Genomic DNA, 15205 nt, shown 5'->3' with positions numbered 1-15205 from the left:
ATGAATGTGTCATGTGATTGTAACTCATGTACCTCTCATTCCCTCCTAGGCGATAGTGCATATGCCCTGCGTTCCTTTGTGCTCACACCGTACCTCAACCCAACTAACAGAGCCGAAAGGCGATACAATGTGGCACACAGGTCAACTCGCAACGGAGTTGAGCGAACATTTGGACTCCTCAAGAGCAGGTTCCGCTGCCTCCACAAGAGTGGAGGTGCTCGACAGTACACCCCCGTCCTGTGTTGCAAGATAATAGTGACCTGTGCAATTTTGCACAATCTTGCCACCAAAGAAGGCCCAGAGGTGGAGGTGACACATCACGAGGACATTGATGATGACCAAGAACATGCAGACCCCCAAGCAACAGGACCAGCAGCAATAGATGGTAGATTGAGACGGACAGAAATTACACGTCGATATTTCTAGATAATGTATGACACATAGACAGGTATAGTGTTTGACGAGTGTAGTTTAATATTCACTACATCATCATTGTCACATCGGAAAAGGCATTGTACATCAAAGTCTATGTCCATGACTGCTCCTGCTCAGTTGCCGTCACTGTGTGCAGTAGTGTGGATCTGCATCATAGGTCAGTGCTTACGTCCACGCACTACATTGCGCGATTGATGTGCCTGGCTTTCAGATTCTCTGCTGGGGCCTGACTCAGCATGGCTGCGCCGGCCGCTCCTGCGCACCTCCGGTACAGGTGTGCTGGAGCCACTCCTGCTGGTTGACCCCTCTGTCTCCTCCACACCCGTGTCACCAGCATTGCCTGTGTTTGTGTTGAGCATCTGCTCCATCGCAGAGGTCACTCTTCCCATGCCCCGTGTCAATTCTGTGCAGCAGTGCACAATTGCATCCTGCATGGATATTGAGCATCGGCACAGTAGTGACGTACTTGAAGCAAATCTGTTCATTGCCTTTGTCTGCTGGCGCATATACTGCCGATCCCTGCCCCGCTGTAAATGATCCCTGTCCAACTTATCCGACAGTACACCCATGTATGTGGAGATGTCTGTTATCCCCTTTGATATTGCCTCCAAACTAGATGCTATGTGGCCTATTCCCTTGTCCATGTTGGTAATTTTATTGTTCATGCAGCGAACCTGCCTATGCACGGCTAACAGTGCTTTGGCCTGCATGCGCTGTACTTTGACCATTGTGGCCTCCAGGCCACAGAAGACGCTCTCCCCTTCCTGCCCCTGGCCACCCTCACGTGCCCTCCTGCCAAGGACACTGGTGCGCAGCGCCTGCTGCAATCTGTGGTCTAGCCTTGTCAGCCACAGGTGAGGTACAACATCCTTATCCTCCGAATCAGAGGTTTACAGGATCCTCTGAGGGGGCTCCTCATGCCTACTTGCCCTTCCCTGCATGGATGACCTGGACATTGCTATGGGTGTACACGGTGTACTTAACAATTCAGGAGATCCAAACAACAAAGGTGATAGCGGGACAGGTGTTGAGGCTCGCTCTGGTGATGAGGCTTCCTGGGTGGTGTTATTGCCTCCTTCTACAGCGCTGTGACCTGTTCTTTTCTTCTCTTTCTCCCTTCTCTCAGTTGCTGGTGCCCTCTCCTCCCTTGCTGGTGCTGGAGTGCGTGAGGACTCTCCTGTGGAATCAAATTGACATGGGGTCAATGTTGTTGTCCACCTGTGTGTATTTCTGAAATAAATCGTTTCTACACCTTTGCACAGTGTACATTGTGTGTTTTATGATGTGTGTGGCATGCCTTGCTGAGTCATGTGGTGTATGCTTTGTATCAATGTACTCATGACTACGTCTACCATGATGCATTGCTACCACCAAGTATGAGCTGTTATGCAGTGTAATGATTCTACACAGTGGGGTACGGGTTCAGGTAAATGGTTGTGGATTAGGGTACATGCCTCTTACCTTGTTTCTTTGTGGCTTTTGCTGTACTGTCCAGGTCTCCAATCCCATGGATGCATTCTGGCTCCATGGTGGTTTCCACAAGCTCCTCCATCTCATTCAGCTTTGGTGCTTTGCTCCTGCCACCTCCAGTCACACCAGCATCCTTTTTTTTGTGCTGCAATCTTTTTCTTTGTTACGATGCGCAGGTCATACCATCGCTTTTTGATGTCCTCAATCTCCCGGTGGGTCACACCAATTGCATTCACTTTGCCCTGTATGCCAAGCCATATGTTCCTCTTCACAGTCTCTGCAACATGCAGAGACTGTCTCCCGAATATTTGGCTGTAGTAGCTTACTATTTCTTCTACAGCCACCTGAAGTTCTTCTGGGCTGAACTTTATCTTTCTTTTGCGCTCCCCACCATCCTTTTTCCCTTCATGAGACTCCATTCTGTAGCACTGCTTGGCTGTGGATGCTCAGCTCCTCTCACCTCAGCTCAATTGTTTGTTCAGTTGGTGTGCACCTGCATGGGTGTGGCCACTCCCAGGTACTGGGGAGGGGTGCTTCATTCTGATTGGTTGGATTCTCAGGGCCTTGGTTGTGGGGTGTGTAGGGTGTCCCTGATTGGTTGGCAGGCTCACATGTCGTTTTTCATACTTCCGAATCGGATTTTACCGAATCGGTATTTACCGATTCTGTAATATCCGATTCGGTAAATTCCAAATTGGTAACACCCATTCATTCCTATGGGCCAGGAGGCCCATAGGAATGCATGGGTTTTACCGATTCGGAATTTACCGATTAGGAAATTACCGATTCGGTAAATACCGAAATGAGATACCGAGTCATTCCGAATCGGTAAGTTTTACCGAATTTTTACCTACATACCATTTTCCGATTCTGAATTAACGATTCGGTATGAGTCGGTATTTAAGAATCGGTAAATGGAAATTACCTACATCTGGCCCTTTGTCTCTTAAATTAAGCCTGCCTGGTCAGTGCCTAGCTACCAGGGGGTGAGCACAGATTAATTTATGGTGTCTATCGACTTACCCGGACTAGGGCTGTCATTCTGCCACCCAGAAATCCAATTTCTAACACCACACCTGAAAGGACAGAGCATGCCGTATAGTAGGTCTTAGCAGTAATCAGGCCTTTTCTGGTGCAGTTCAGCTCTCTCCCGTTCACATAACACAGCTCAGCAACTTGCCTTGCTGCGCTGCCTGAACTGTTCGTATCTAGGCCCGAATTTTGTACTGAAAGAGTAGGTTCCAGTATACGTCTTATCCGAGACAGCACCCACACACCTCTGCAACATGGTGCAAAGGTTGTGCATTGCGCTAGGCAGGCTTTGAGGGCACCAGTCCAGGGGAAGACACAAGTATCAGGTAATTTTAAATTAATACTATGGTTGCTCTCGCACACTGTGCTGAAAATATTAAATTTATCCCCTTAGTCATTTTTTCCATTCATGCTATGCGGATCCTTTTTCTGTGGCAGAAGATGGTGCAGATATGACAGTGAGGACAAGAACGTCATGTTTACCATGGCTTACCTTTGCAGGAGGCCGTATATTGCCTGATCTCCATGCTTTAATTTCTGCAAACAAAAGCGACAGTATTAGGATAGGTTCAGAAGATATGTTGCTGGATTGCAATGAGATGGGCAGTCTTACTCTGACTTTTGTTCTGTGACATTTATTTTGTTTGTTTCTTCCATTCTATTTGCTTTATTGTTTCTCTTATATTATGTTATTGTTATGTTATGTTATTGCATTCTTGAAGAAAATGAAAGGAGGCTTGTATTTCACATGTCCCTGAATGGGTGTGAATTCAGTGAATGGCTGAATAGTGGAATGGAATCTCCTACAGTCCTTGATCATAGGCTTCGACCAGCATCAGGACAAAGTGAGGACAGACCCTCTGTGTGAATACGGCCCTATGCCTGGTTTATAAAGCTGTTCATGAAGCTCATCTCACACTGATGACTAGATAACCCTTCTTGTCTGAGTAGGATTCCACGCTCTACTACCCTACAATGGATCCAACTGTTAGCTGGGATACTTCTCAGTGAAGGTGTCTCATTGTGGAACATCTCACCTCTAAACATGCATGAGGTGCAGTTCAGGCTGCATTTCCCAACCACAGAGATCCAATTGTGAGCTAGGATACTTCTTAGTGAAGACAGCCATCTTGTGGATCACCTCACCACTAAGTGTAAAACCGGTGCAGTCGGCACTCTACTCCCCCATAGCAGAGAACCGACTACAAGGTAGGATGCTTCTCAGTGAAGGTTGTCATCTTGTGGAACACTCACTTGGTGCCATTTCTTTACTTGTTTCCAAAGTTCTTAATTCTGGGCTGGAAATATTTAGCTCTTTTTATTCCTACCGGACCATAAGGCCTTTGGAGAGTTAATTTAAATTTAATTTAAATAGCATTTGTAGTGCGCAGCTATGCCCAGTGGGCGTCAAGGCGCCTAAGTCAAATAACAGGCTGTTAGCAGACAGGAACAGGGCCTACTGATATGCATTAATAAAGAGCCAAGTTTTCAATGACTTCCTAAAGAGGTCGAGGGAAGGCAATAGTTTAATTTCCAGGGGGAGTGAATTCCACATCTGAGGTGCCAGTATGGAAAAAGCTTTGCTCCCCCATCTAGCCTTCTTGGTTCTGGGGATTACTAGTTGGTTAAGCTCACTGGAGCGCAGGCATCTGCTCGGAACATATCTAATGAGTAGCGCCCCAAGAGCATCAGCTGAGCCTGCGGTTAGAGCCTTATATGTTAGGCAGAGGAGTTTAAAAGTGATCCTTGAAGGAATGGGGAGCCAATGGAGGTTCTTCCTCGCTAAGGTCATAGATGCCAACCAAGGCAGAGCGAGAGCAAACCGAGCTGCGTTTTGAATAACCTGCAAACGCTGGAGCAGGCCCTTATTGGCCCCGGCGTACAGTGAGTTGCAGTAATCTAGCCTTGAGCCAACAAGGGCGATCACCGCCTGTTTCCGAGCTTGTGGGGACAGATAGTGCACGATCCTTTTCAGGGTCTTGATGACACCCCAGCAGGTAGCCACCGTTCTATTGACCTGAAGCTCCATAGAGAGCTTAGTGTCAAAGATGACACCAAGGTTCCTGGCAGATTGTGTAGGTATAGGGCAGTCACCTAAAGAAGGAGGCCACCAATCACCCGACCACATGCCCTGGTCTTTGCCAAAGACCAGGACCTCTGTCTTATCCCCGTTCAACTTCAGGGAGTTGGAAATCATCCACTCTGCAACAAGTTGCATGCAGGCCCTAAAGTTCGATGCGGTTTCATTCACAGAGTGGGTCAGGGATACCATGATCTGCGTGTCGTCGGCATACGACACTACCTCCATCCCCTGAGATCTTACTAGTCTTGCAAGGGGGGCCACGTAGATGTTGAACAGGGTCGGACTCAATGCCGACCCCTGTGGCACCCCACATTGCAAAGACTTGGCAGGGGAGAGGTACTCACCTAGCATGACACGCTGCTCTCGTTGATGTAAAAAGGAGCTCAGGAGACTAAGAGCCGGGCCTTCTACTCCTGCCTCCCTTAACCTAGATGTTAAAGTAAGGGGAGACAGGGTATCGAAAGCTGCTGAAAGATCTAACAGCACCAGTACGGTGGTTTGACCCGAATCCACTTTTCTGCGTATGTTATCCATGACTTTCGTCAAGGCAGACTCTGTGCTATGTAGCTTTCGAAAGCCATGTTGGGACCCGTCCAAGAAGCCCGAGGTATCAAGGAAATTTGAAAGATGAAGATTCAAATGGGTCTCCAACATCTTAGCAGGGGCCGGCAGCAAAGAGATGGGTCTAAAGTTCTTCAATTCTCCAGGGTCTAAGGTGGTCTTTTTCAGCAGCGGCTTTACAATGGCTTTCTTCCAAAGTGACGGAAAAATGCCCTGTTCCAAGGCTCCATTCATCACTTCCAGCATCGGAGGAAGAATGATCTCTCTGCAGTTCTTAAGTTGTTTCAGAGGAACTGGATCAAGTGGGGATGAAGATTTTGTTTTGTCCAACAGACTGTTAAGATCCTCTAAAGAAAGAGCAGGAAAATGTTCAAAGGACTGAGGGGAAACTTTATTCCAAGCTTGCTTCCAGTCGTTTAGTTTGAGAGAAATCCTCAGAGCTAAGAGAGTTCCTCTGCGACTTTAGAGCTATGTAGATATCATCTATCTTTTTGTAAAAGAAGTCTGATATATCGTTACATAGCTCCTGGGAAGCAACTACCGGGTCAGGCACCTGGAGAGAGCACAATGAGTCAACTATATTAAAAAGCTCTTTAGAAGAGGTTAAGGTACAGGTTAAGTTGGAAAAATAGTCCTGTTTTTCCTTAATGACTCTATTTTTGTACTCTCGTAATAGAATTTTATAGCCTTCTCTGTCTTTGGGATAGTTAACTAAAATACATTGTTGCCACAAGCTTGTCAGCCAGGAAATTACATTTGCTAAAACTATTCTATATCTATAAGGGAGAGTATCGTACCATGTCAGTTCATAAGATTCTGTTTTGTAAGCTTAGATATCCATGAAAGAGTAAATCAGAACCCAGGCCTTCTTCACCACCCACTGGATTGTGTTGCAGTTACAGAGGTGACCTGGTCGGAACTAGGATCCTCAGGTGATATCAAGAAATAACATTTATCCAAGCAATCAGAAACACAATTCTCTGCTGAAACATAATTTACATTTGTCTTACCATGTAAATGTGGTCTACATCGGGTGACTGCACCTGTGAAAAAAAGATGAGAAGTGGTCACCAGGTGACTAGATGAAAAGAGAGCCGTCATATTCCACCTCTGGTCACCTGGCGGCCATGAGAGGTGAGCACAGAGTAGAAACTCATCCTGGTCTTAGTTAAAGACTCAGAGACATCTCATTTTTTTCCGTCACTGAGTCCAGACTCACCATGCATGTGTGAAATGATTCCTGCACAACGAGGGATGCTGTTGACTCAAAAATAACCAAGTTGCTTTTTTAGCAGAAGGTGAAATTAATATGATTAACAGATTAAAGCCTCAATTACCAAAGCCAAGAATTCCCAATTCATAAAGAAAGTGGAGTTCTAGTAAATCTAAATGCTAAAATTGAATGAACAGTACAAGGTGATGGTAAATACTGAAAGACATGTAGAGGATGTCCGCTTCCTACTCTCTGGGGCAAGTATCACAAAAACAGAATATCTTCACATTTTAATCCCCAGTAAAGTCAATATTTCGTCGTCACGTGCACTTCCTTGTTCATACAGGTGTGAACACTCTGCTTTCTTGGTCTAACCACTACGTACTCCTCATCCTACCTTCCTTTAAAGCCACCAAGGTGCCTAAAGTCTGCCACGTAGTGTAGCTAATCATGTTTTAACACAAAATCTCCAGTGCAATCCGAAATAGACATACACACTTCATCTAACTCAGGACACCCAACAGCATCTTCCACTGAACAATATGCATTATGGGACATCCTTCCTACTATTCTTATATTTCCCTTTCTGACTCTGAGCATGATTCACGGAACCCCAACAAAGCCTTATTCTTGGCTTGATACTTCTAAGTCAACAGCAATGCCATGGCCAACATACATCTTAGAACCATCCAAATAAAATGCATTGAAACATGTCACACAGTCAAATGCACAACATTGAATCACAGAATTGTACCTTCCTGTTAAAGTGCTCTTCCAGACAAGCAATGAACCACCAGCCATACAACTCGATGAACTTAACTAACTCAACATAATGGTCGAGCCATTGGAACACCTGTCTATAGAGGAAGCACTCTCCAAATATCTTTTGCAGGGAGAAGCTCATTATAATTTCAAATTAGCAAACACAATCCATAAAGTAGATGTTTAACAAATACTAACTATATGTAACCACATCCATAACATCCATAACATCCAATTGATGGATATTCCAAAACTCAGCAAAAGCTTGCCAAAGTAATGAAAACACAATAGTGCTACACTTCTACTAATAATACGTTGTTGATATGTAGCCTTTCACACCACACTTCTGCTGCTTCATGGAACTGTAAAGACCAGGTGTTACCATTACCTAATGTATGGGTACTCAATTTACCTACCTCGAAGGGATGGAAGGCTTTCTCAGTGGTAAAATGTAGAAGGTGTAACACAACACGGGTAGCATGAAAGGGTCTACATTCAAGACATTATGCAAGTTCTCCGACCATTTTTAAAGACTTCTAATGACCTCCATGCCTCTTATATAAGCAATACAGAAGACATCCTTAACTTCTTGGAGGGTATGTCTTTTAACCCTCACACACAACGTGTGATGACTTTGAAAGCTGCTGCATTTCATTCAAGTATTCCTCAAGAGGAGTCCCTCAAGGTCCTTAGTGAGTTCCTATCCCAATATGAAGTGGCCTCAAAAGTCCTGGTTAAGTTTGATCTAAATTGTGCACACATGACCCTTACCAGGAATTATTTCAAGTTTGAAGATGATGTTTATTTACAGGTGCATGTTACATTGATGAATAGCTTTGAAAAAGCACTCATATTCAAACTTTCCAACCCTTTCTCAGGGAATGGTTCACTTTGGAAACGCTACATTGATTATATTTTCATTATCTGGTCTGATAATGAAGAAGAAGCTCTCGCCTTTTCTGATTAAATCAAAAATGGGATAGGTTCCTTAGTTTCACTATTAGAAGAAACAAAAACAATATCTCTCTCTCTAATCTGAAGATAGAACTACCAAAGACACTCTTAAGGGTGAAGTATTTTACAAACCTACTGAATACAATAGCCTCTTATGGTATGATAGCTTCCATCCTTAATCCCTACATGATAATCACCCAGTTGGACAAATATTGAGGTCACTGGGTGACTGTGGAGAAAAGCAAGATTACATTCTCTGTGTGGGTATGTTAACCATACAATTACATGAGAAAGAGGCCCCTATCAGAATAATAATAAGGGCAGCATTCCAAGAGACTTTTGTTACACTCATTTCAGAAACCAGTGACAGATCGCCTTATCTGTGTGAAAACCTATGGTATTCATTATAATTCAATACAATTTCTAAAAAACAAACATTGAAGAACTATAGTATATGGGACACTGAACTTTGGGAAACCAAAGTTTTCATCAGATATGGTGAATCTCCGAAAGATTAATTGGTTCACACACAACCTCTAAAATTGACCACAAAAAATACGCTTATCACACAACATGGAATCTTCAACCTGTGGTCGACAATTCCCCTGCAGATGTTGAAACATTTGAAGGTGTACAAAAAGACTCAAGCAATTTGACTTAGGGATGCACACTCCATGGGTCCTCAAACTTTTCACAAATTGTGATTCAGGCAACTTTGTCTCCATGATCACATGCCCCTGAGGGCTCAGTTACTTAGCGTGAGAATTTGTGTTGTTTATTGACTGGGGTGTGAACCCTGGTCAAGCATAAACCACCATCACTTGCAGAGTGAACCACAAAAAGTCACAGAATTAACAAGTGTTTAAGCCTGGGTGGCTTGGCACAAAACGCATTTAGTCTTAACTCAGAGGTAATGTGTAAAATATTTATGCAGCATACGAACAGAAATAAAGTGAAAATGCAACACAAGAAAAATTACAATCAAATTTATAAAAATAGAGTGCATTTTAATAGTAACAGAGTAACAAAAATCCATCAGTAAGCTCAGAATTATACATTTTAAAAGATTTTAGTAAAAATAGCACCAAAACCACGAAGTGCCAACTATTGATGTCTGGTTACGCTGGACAGGGTCCAAGTCATAATTTCAGGTCGACCATGATGATGAAGAGCAGGTCGGCTGCAAGAAATCCAGGTTACTCCTGCTGAAGTTTTACCTTTTCAAATCCATGCCAAGAGTCCCATTCTCCATGGAAGGAGCTGCGGGGCACCCGGAGAGCATCGCGGGAAGCTGCCAGAGTAAACCAGGTGTTGTGAACTTGCATTGCTTGAACTCTACGTTGGCAGTCATCGCAGGCGGTCTATGCTGTAGCATGAATGGTTGGCGGATGGAGCTTTGTGATGCATTGCAGTGCGAGTGGTGAGGTCTTGGTGCGAACAGTCCCGTTCATGGTCACGATGAGCCCAAATGCATGTATATAGTCCTTGGTCCAGGGGCTGGTGCTCAGATCAGGAAGCCAGCAGATTAGCCCTTGGAGTAACTCTGGTAGCCCTGGGTTTAAGATGAAGTTACAGGCCTAGTTCTTCCTCCCCAGACAAATGGGCAGCAGGGCAGAAAGGCAGGAATTCAGCAAAGCATCAGAAGGTCAGCAGTCAAGTAGGGTGGCAGTCCCTTCAGCTCCACAGGCGTCCTACTTCCTGACAGAGCATTCGCAGGTCCAGAAGTATACTGAAGAGTTAGTGTCTGAGGTCTTACTTTTATACACTAGTGTCCTTAAACCAGAAGGTGGGAGAAGCTTTTTGAAAGTTCCTTTGAAGTGCAATGAATTTCCCTACTCCACTACCCTGGCTTCAAGCTGTCCGCAGCGACAAGGTGAAGGTGACAGGTTCTTTGTGTGAGGCAGAGTGAGGCTGTGCTCAGCTCCACCCCTCATACTGCCAGCAGATGGCCCGCTAAGGCACACCTAATCCCTCCATTGTCTGACTGTCTGAGAGGAATTCACAGTCTAACTGTCAGTTTACACCCAGTCATCAAAGCAATCAATCAATTAATCAGGGTTTTTAAAGCACAGCTACTCACCCTTGATAGACTCAAAGCACTGAGGGGGGCTGCTGATCCGCCTGAGAGGAAAACAACCTTTACAACGCAGTCATTACATCGCACTACATTTACAACACAGTCATTACAGCGCAACATCCTTTACAAAGCATGGCTCTACAACGCAGCCATTATATTGCATGTCACTACAACACATGACACTACAAAGCATGCCACGGCAGCGCAGGTATTACATTGCATGTCATTACAACGCATACCATTACAACGCATAGTACCCCTTCTCTATCCAATACTTACCCTACGGTTGCACCCCCTGGAGTTAGAATAGTAATATTTACCCATACACTATCCAACACTTACCCTACTGTTGCCACCCCTGTAGTTAAAATAGTAATTGTTCTCCCTACACTATCCAACACTTACCCTACTGTTGCACCCCCTGGAGTTAGAATAGTAATTTTTACCCCTACACTTTCCAACACTTTTCCTTAAATGCAATGTAGTGGTTTGCGCTGCAAATGTAGTTTAAAAAAAATCATTGTAATGGCATGCAATGTAATGTATGCATTGTAAAGGATGTTGCGATGTAAAAACGGTGTTGTAAAGGCATGTATTGTAAATGTATGCGTTGTAACGTCATACCTTCGTCTGAGCGCTGGGGTTCAGTCAAAGAGGCAGGTCTTGAGATCCTTTCTGAATTGGGTCAGTGACGGGGATTGTCTGAGGTGGAGAGGCAGGGTGTTCCAAGTCTTGGCGGCGATGTAGGAGAAGGAACTTCCATCAGTTCCAGTCTTGTGGTTCCGAGGGACGGTGGCAAGGGCCAGTTGGGCAGAGCAGAGGTGGTCCTGCGTCGTGGAGGGCTTTGTAGGCATGCATGAGGTGCTTGAAAGTGATTCTTTTGTTGACTGGGAGCCGGTGGAGTTCTCAGAGGTGGTCGGTGATATGGCTGCAGCAGGGGATATCGATGACCAGTCAGGTTGCGGCATTTTGAACGTTTTGTAGTTTCCTGAGGAGTTTCTGGTTGACATTGGCATAGAATGTGTTGACTTAATTGAGTCTGCTGCTGATGACTGTATTTCTAGATTCAGTGGGGATCCACTTGAATGTCTTTCAAAGCAGGTGAAGCGTTTGGAAGCATGATGAGGCGACAACGTCGATCTGGCAGTATTTTGTGAGTGATGAGTCATATATGATACTGAGGTTTCGTGCGTGGTCTGTGGGGTGGACAGGATTCCTAATGCTGAGGGCCATCCCAAGCTAAGGGGATGGGTCCCAGTATGAGGACTTCGGTCTTGTCCGAGTTGAGTTTGAGGCAACAGGTTGTTATCCAGGTGACAACAGCCTTCATCCTGCTGTGGAAGTTGTTTCGGTGGTTATGGGTTTGTTGGTGAGGGAGAGGATCAGTTGGGTGTCCTCGGTGTAAAAGAGAATGTTGAGTTCATAGTTCCTGACGATGGCCATGAGAGGGGCCATGTAGATGTTAAACAGAGTGTTGCTGAGGGAGGAGCTCTGGGGGACTCCGCAGCAGATCTCCGTGGGTTTGAAAAATGAACAAGGGTAGTCAGATTTCAGTGTTCGACCGGTGAGGAAAGAGCGGATCCAGTCCGGGACCTTATCGTAGAATCTGGCATCATGAAGTCTCGTGATTAGGGTACGGTGGGAGATGGTGTTGAAGGAGGCCAAGAGGTCCAGACGGTTGAGGGCTATGGTTTCGCCGCTGTCTCGGAGGGAGCAGATGTCGTCGGTAGTAGCGAGAAGTGCAGTCTGTGTGCTATGGTTACATCCGAAACCGGTTTGAGAGATGTTCAGGATGTGGTTTGCTTCCATGTACTCAGAGAGTTGGGAGTTGATGTCATGTGACCTGAGACAGGCTACAGGCACAAAGGGCTAAGTGCAGAAAAATATCAAATTTCTAAAAGTGGCATTCTCAAAATTATAATATTTTTTTTTTCCAAAGACAGCAAACATGACATGGATACCTTTTCCCAATTGGAAATTATAACTTAATGAATGTAGTAAGGAATCCTCAAGTTATCTTATGGAGTGGTAGGCCTCAAAGTAGTGAAAAATAACTTTAGGAGTTTATCACTACTTTGACATTTTAAAATTAAAAAAGTAGAAGTCTAACCTTGTAATTACACAGCACAATGCTCTAAGGACTACCTAGGGCCTACCTTAGGGATGGCTTATATTTAATAAAAGGGGAAGTTACGCTTGGTAAGGGGGTTATAATGCCAAGTCAACTTGGCAGTTTAAAACGGCCTTCAGCTGGCAGTGGTAGGCATGGGGCATGTTTTAAGAGGCACATTGAAGTGGGTGGCACAATAAGTTGTGAAGGCTCAGTATTAGCATTTAATTCTCAGGCCCTGGGTATATGGTATACCACTCGACAAGGGACTTACAAGTACATTAAATATGCCAATTGGGTAGAAACCAATTTACCATTTTTTATGGGAGTGAGCACAAGCATTTTAGCACTGGCTAGCAGTGGTAAAATGCACAGATTCCTAAGGCTAATAAAAACAAATTATGCAAAAAGTGGAGTGAAAAAAGGCAAGATGTTTGGGGTTGAGCCTACAGAGAGAGCCAAGTCCAACACATAGCGAGGACAACATGAAAAGTGAAGATCAGGTTCAATGAACATAAGGTGTAGGAGGACAGCTACCAAAATGATACAATATTTATTGGAGAAAGACCATTCTGAAAAAGACCTGGAATTGACCGTCATTGAGCAGGTGCTATTGATAGCAAGCTTCTTTATGCAGAACAAAGGTGGGTTTATCAGTTTGGAAGATGAAAGATGGTCTCAATGATGAGGTTCATTGAATGCAGCTCTAACTACTTCACCTGTATTATACTCGATGTGACAGGTTATTTTCCACCATAGCATTCCAGCGGTGTTGCTAGAAGCATAGTTATTTGCATGTGAGATTGCTTGTCATGTAGTACAACACCAGTGAAGAATTTTCTCTTTGAATCCCATGTATTTCAATATCAGTGCAACTTTCTTCATATTACTTTTCACAACTTTTGCTTGGGAAATATGCAAAAAGAACGGGCTGCGAGAGATCGGTGTCGGCGGCAAAGCTCTCTCCTCGTTCACATCTTTTCTGGTTGATAGAACTTTTCAAGTCATGTCCCCGCCCTATCACTCCTACTCCCAACCGCTGTGATGTGGGGCGCCCCAGGGCTCTGTACTGCCGCCACCCTGTTCAATATTTATATCCGGCCGCTGGCACTGGTTGTGAAAGCGCGCAACATCACCCTGGTGTCTTATGCCGATGACACACAGTTGGTGTTTTTCTTTTCCAATGATCCTAGGCAGGACCCTGTGAAAATCCAAGAAGATCTGATTGCCATCTCCAAATGGATGGCCGCCAACTGCCTTCAAGTGACTTCTACCAAAGTGGAAATTCGTCTTCTGGGAAGGGATAACCACCTATAGGGCAATCCCTGGTGGCCCCACTGCTTGGATTTTTCTGCTCCCCAAAACAGCTGTTAACCCCTTTACCGCACGGCAAATTCTCCCACAGTGTGTGAGAATTAATGAGCAGGTGGGGCTTCGTCGTCCCGCGGACATGCACTGCACCAGGGAGGTCGTGCTTGCGTCAGCCATTGGCCGATGCAAGCACCGAAGGGGTTAAGAACTTGTGAGGGCTTGCGATGTAAACAAACTCGCATTCCCTTGCATATTGAGTCACAGCTCAGGAATATTCTACTATAACAAGGTAACAGATATTTCTTTAAACAACAGCTGGCTGTGTGTTTTACATACTGTGCCGGATTCGCAGAGAAAAAAACAACAACTTGGCCATCATAAAATCAGCGTTATCAAGCAATCCAGGCAAGTTTCTAACCTAACTATTGTAAATGACTATGTTTTACACGTAATAATGTGCTCAAAATCAATATCATTTGCCATTTCTTTCGGCAGGACAGAACTAAATGAAGATAAATGAAGCACCGCTCTGTTCGTCGGTACTTCTCTGCCGGCATCTGAGCCGACTGTCGGTGCTACATTAATCTCCTGAGCCGCTGCCAGGTGGGGTGAGGTCTTTTCTTCTTACAGAACTGTGACACACACAGTCTGTGAGGCAAGATATGAAGTGGACGCCTAGGAAACCCAGGTGATCTCTATACTTGTCTCCTTTTGATTTCCTTAATTATCACGGAATCACTTTTTATTCATTTACACTTTTTCCACATTTTTCCTGCAGTAGCAATAGTCATATAGGTCCTGAAGAAAGCAAGGACACGTATTGTCCATATGTTTAGTTTAGTTTAGTTTAGGACATTTATAAAGCGCCTGGTGACGCCAGAGGGCGTGTCCCCGCGCTATGATAAGTGAGCAGTTGCCATCCCCCCCTCCCCCAGGAGTTACCTGCTAAAAAGGTGAGTTTTTAATTTTTTCCTAAACAGGGCCTCTGATGGCTCAAGACGCAGGTCTGGGGGCAAGACATTCCAGCATTTGGGAGCAAGGTATCGGAAAGATCTCCCCCCCATCCGTGCCTTCCTAACCCTGGGCACCACCACCAGTAATATGATTTGCTGAAACATGTTGACCTCGATTTAGATCTGGACAGTTATTCTTGAAGGCTGTCTTTGACCATTTTTTACGTTGGTGGAGGGAGTGACA

This window comes from Lissotriton helveticus, chromosome 7, assembly GCF_964261635.1.
Source record: "Lissotriton helveticus chromosome 7, aLisHel1.1, whole genome shotgun sequence".
NCBI lineage: Eukaryota > Metazoa > Chordata > Amphibia > Caudata > Salamandridae > Lissotriton > Lissotriton helveticus.
Note: the sequence above shows the minus strand (reverse complement) of the source record.